The following is a 4,932-nucleotide window of genomic DNA, read 5'->3' as shown; positions in this document are numbered from 1 at the left end:
TATATATATAAGGTTGGGTTCACGTGAGACCAGCGAGTTTTCATGAGACCCGTGAGACCACATTTTTACACTTGAAACTTCACAGCAAAAGCACTGTGAAGGTTTAAAAAAGTCGAACTTTCACAGCAAAAACACTGTGAAGTTCACAGCAAAAACACTATGAAGGTTACTTTCACAGCATTTTGCTGTGAAGTTTCAAGTGTAAAAAGTTGGTCTCACGGGTCTCACGAAAACAGGTTGGTCTCACGTGATCCCAAATATATATATATATATATATGTGTGTGTGTGTCTAATGCTTGTTATTTGTGATCCATTCATTCTTTGCAGAAGTGCTTTTGTGTTTTTATTTGAATATTGAAAAAAAAACCCTACCATTATCATCTTCATCTAAGTTTTGATTTTTTTTCTTCAGAAGGATATAAATATAGAGTAATTGTTGGATTTTGATGTTGAAATATAAAAAAAACACTGATATAATAGCCTCAATTACTTCAGAGAGGGTAATAAACACAAAACATAAGTGTATGTATAATGAATTATCTTCTATATATATATGTGTGTAGCCATAGAAGTGATAAATATTTCAGAAGTAGAGAAGGTATCTAGGCCTTCGTCTGTTCAAGATTTGCGGCTTTGGTTGTGAAGCAGCTGATAATTCCTCGCATGGTATGCGGAAGATAGATGGGTAGTTTCGTAACTTTTACAAATAGGCGGCATAACAAGAGCATACGTGAACCCGTGTGATTCACATATAAACCATATGTTGATATGTGAACCCGTGTAATTCACATATAAACTATTTAATTGATTCACATATGAACTAATTAACTGATTCACATATGAACTCGTGTGATTCACATATGAACTATTTAAGTGATTCACATATGAATACTAACTGATTCACAATGAACTAATTAATTGAATCACATATGAACTATGGGTTCACACATGCACTTGTTTGCCGCCTATTTGTAAAAGTTATGAAAATACCCCTCTATTTTTTTCTTGACCAGTCAAAGTCGTAATTCTTGACCAATTTTGACCCTATGACGGCCAATGATCACTTCTTAATTTCTCAAATATTTATCACATCTCAAATGAACCTCTCTCTCTCTCTCTCTCTCTATATATATATATATATATACACACACACACACACACACGCACACACGCACACACATATATATATATAGAGACTTGGGATTATGTGAGACTAACCTGTTTTCGCAAAACGCTGTCAAGGTAACCTTCACAGTGTTTTTACTGTGAAAGTTCGGCTTTTTAACCTTTTTTTCCTTCACAACGTTTTACTGTGAAGTTCAAGTGTAAAAAAGTGGTCTCACGGGTCTAACGAAAACAAGTTGGTCTCACGTGAACCAATTTTCTTTCTAGATATAATCATAATTAATGGATCATTAATAACTGCCCAAAATATCCCAATTCTTTCCTTTATAAGCATTGATTATGGTTTGTGAGGCTTGTATTTGAAATCGTCTCTCTCTCTATATACACTATTCGATTGAGAGTTACAGAAAGGAGTTATAGAGTTTAAATTAAAAAAATTTAAATATCATCTATAAATTGTGATTTTCTTATATTTTATAGGTTAAATTTAGTAGAGTTAGGTATTTAGACCCAATCACAAGGATCCACCCAAACAAATAAATATCAACACCTTTTTGAGTTGCAATGGATAAATACGAGGGTTTAAGATTGTAGTACATCAAAATGGTACTGTATGTAATAATTTATCTGGTAAACGCTTACCTAAGTAAGAGTTGTCACCTTCACTTACCGAGTAAGACTTTTCATCCTTATAATTGCTCTTACCGGGTAAGATTTTTGACCCTTGTCATGTTCATCAGGTAAGGAAAATTTCCCAACTAACACTTACCGGGTAAGCGTTTAATAATTATTTTTTTCAAGACCAATTTTTTTAGAAGGTAAAATAAAGAAAAAATGAATTTCTTTTCTTTTCCCTTCTTTTATTTTCTTCCGAAATTCGAGAACATAACGTAATAGTGAGTTTGTTAACGGTAACATGGGTTGGTATCAGGCCCGTTCCTGACATTTTATAGATGTAAAAAAGGACACTCGATATATACGAAATTTTTTCAATATATTGTTTTTATAATCAGAAATAACATTGAACTCAAAAAATACTCACAATTCATATAAACCTTTTTTCGAGTATTTCTTATCAAAATCAATCAAATAATTATTTTTAAATTAATATTATCTACCATATCATTTTTACATAGCATCGTACATTAGAGACGGTCCTAGATTTTTTTTCCCAAGTAGTGACACTATTTGACCATACGAAACAAATATAAGGATGTTTTTACAAAATCATCATTGGTCTGTTGGCTAGTTCATTGCTTTTCATGTGTGAGGTCATGTGTTTAAGTCTTTTATTGCAATTTTTTTTTTCCAGAAACATAATAAATCTGAAATTAAAAGTTAAAAATTAAGAAAATGACACTAAAAGTCTTACAAACCAACTCTACCAAGGGAAACTTGTGTCCTCAGTGTAGTTTTAAAATATATATGGTGGCACACAACAAATTGATACAATGACAGTTTTCACGAGCCTATATTTTTTTTACATTACGACGGAGGACCCATGCCACCATATGCACTACACTGGGTTTGTCCCTATGATTAATCTGTTCCACCGTAAAAACCATCCTATAAGATACTTTTAATACATAGATTGACATCATTTGAGGTCACAAAGTTGACTATCGGGAGTAACATTCTATGTAAATCAATATAAATCAATTGACTTTCTATCTCAACTTATGTTAATGTCTTTCATCACCGTTTTAAACTTTTAGATTGGTTTATAGGTGTCGTGGGCCATCTTTCCCCTGAACAACTCTTACCCATTACTTAAAATAATCATATTCAAACAGAATCCGAACCCCAGTCCAAACTCACAACTTGTAGATACTTAACCACTTAATCAAGTCTGATCAATGGATCCACACATATCGTCAATTCTCCAAGTGTAATTTTCGTCTCTAAGATAATATACGATTTAAACACATACATGAAGTAATTGAAAAACGAAACGTTGATCAACATCATGGATGCATTAATCAGCTATGCACGGATTTATTCCAAGTTAATAATAATTAATATCCAAGCATATATTCACCCGTCATATAAAATGAATAACTTTTAAGAATTAGATAAGAAATCCGAAGTACGATATCATAAGTTAAATTGAATGTCGAACTTTTTAAGTTACAAATTTTTTGTCGGATATAAGTTGATACGATACCAGTATACATTCTTTAAAAGGTAGAATAGATGCCATAGAGTTACAAAATCCACTCATTTGGAATAAAACCAATGGTGGTTTGGATAATATGGCATCAAAACACATAAAGTAGACTTACTCCAAGTGTTTTAAAATGTAGGAACTAGTGATAGATATTGGTTGAGTTTGGTCCTATATACACTATTTTATTTAGGTCTAATTTTAATAATTCTAAATTCAACCATAAGGGTGGTGTCATATTGGTTTGAGCTTGGCTCCAAAGATCAAAAGTACTAGGATGTCTCATGTTCAAATCCAAGGAGGAATAAAAATCCCCTTGTGGCCACGAAGGTTCAAATGCGGTGACTCCGGGCTATTTGCAAAGCAGGTGGTTGTCTGGGATTAGTCGGCTCGCATAGCGGGTTGGATATCTAGGTTAATAAAAAAAACAATTCTAAATTTAAGAGTATAAATATGTGGAAAGCATTAAACATAAATCACTGATGTATCAACGGTTACAGTTTATGAGGAATTTTTAGCTTAAAACTTGTTTCATATAGATGGAGCAATAATAAAAAAAAGTTCAAGACTTCCGATTAAATACATTTTAATTTGTAGTCATTTATTTTCAAACATAAATTTCAGGTTTTATTTTTTATAAAAAAATTGCATAAATTTGCATTCTCGGTTATTTTTTTAATATTTGATATATAGCAAAGGTACACATTGGTGTATCTGCATTATTATTTTGAAAATTGATCAAAGAAGTAACATAGTCGTTGTAAAGAATCTTGTTATATACTTCTTCTGTTCTCTACGACATGCCAAACCAACCAAGACCAGTGACAATGAGAGAATAAATGCTCCAAAGACTATTCAGTGTCACGCCATCTACTACCGTTTTCTTTAGAAATTGAACACTTGACATACTTTACATTTTGATCGACCATGTAAAGTCTTTAGGGTGTTATTAAACCAGCTACTAAACGTTTAACCGCTTCTTTAAGGATGTAAGCTCTATCACAGTTCTTGACCAAATCAATTTATCGTTGTTTTGTGGATCTAGATTAAAGTTCTTCAAAAACTCTGATAAAGTTCCGTTTGAAGTGGACCTTCATCCTCTAAATTACTAAAAAAATTATTTTCAAACAGTATTTTATTTATCAACAAAGTCGGATTACCATATATAATTTAAATCAGACTCATATCCAAAAGAGGAGGCGTATGTATGTTTCTTGATTACGTGTCTCTATTTGCATAACATCCGAATAAGGGGTTGTTTACTTGCGGCTTAATAATTAGGCTTATTGGTCTATCTGGCTTATTCGTACATCTCATTTGTGTTGTTTACTTACGACTTATTCTTACAGAACATGGCTTAATCGCACAGATAGAAATGGTGCGTTGTCCTCATTCAGCCACAAAAATGACACCCCTACCCCTTATTTAAAACACCGTCTCCTTCCTAGATGAGACACCTCATCGTCGACCTCTTTATGATTTTTTGTTTAAATAGAAGATAGAGATAATGAAAAATTGACAGCACTTTGTAAGGTTTTCTATTTGATAAAAAAGGAAAAATAATGAGATGATATGTACCTACACACCAATTATGTAGACATTATTGGTTTGCATTAATCTTGATTTCATTCAACATGCCCATG

This window comes from Cynara cardunculus (assembly GCF_001531365.2).
Source record: "Cynara cardunculus var. scolymus isolate 2C chromosome LG 7, CcrdV1, whole genome shotgun sequence".
NCBI classification, from domain to species: Eukaryota; Viridiplantae; Streptophyta; class Magnoliopsida; order Asterales; family Asteraceae; genus Cynara; species Cynara cardunculus.
The sequence above is the reverse complement of the archived record's forward strand: the minus strand, read 5'-3'. Positions refer to the sequence as shown.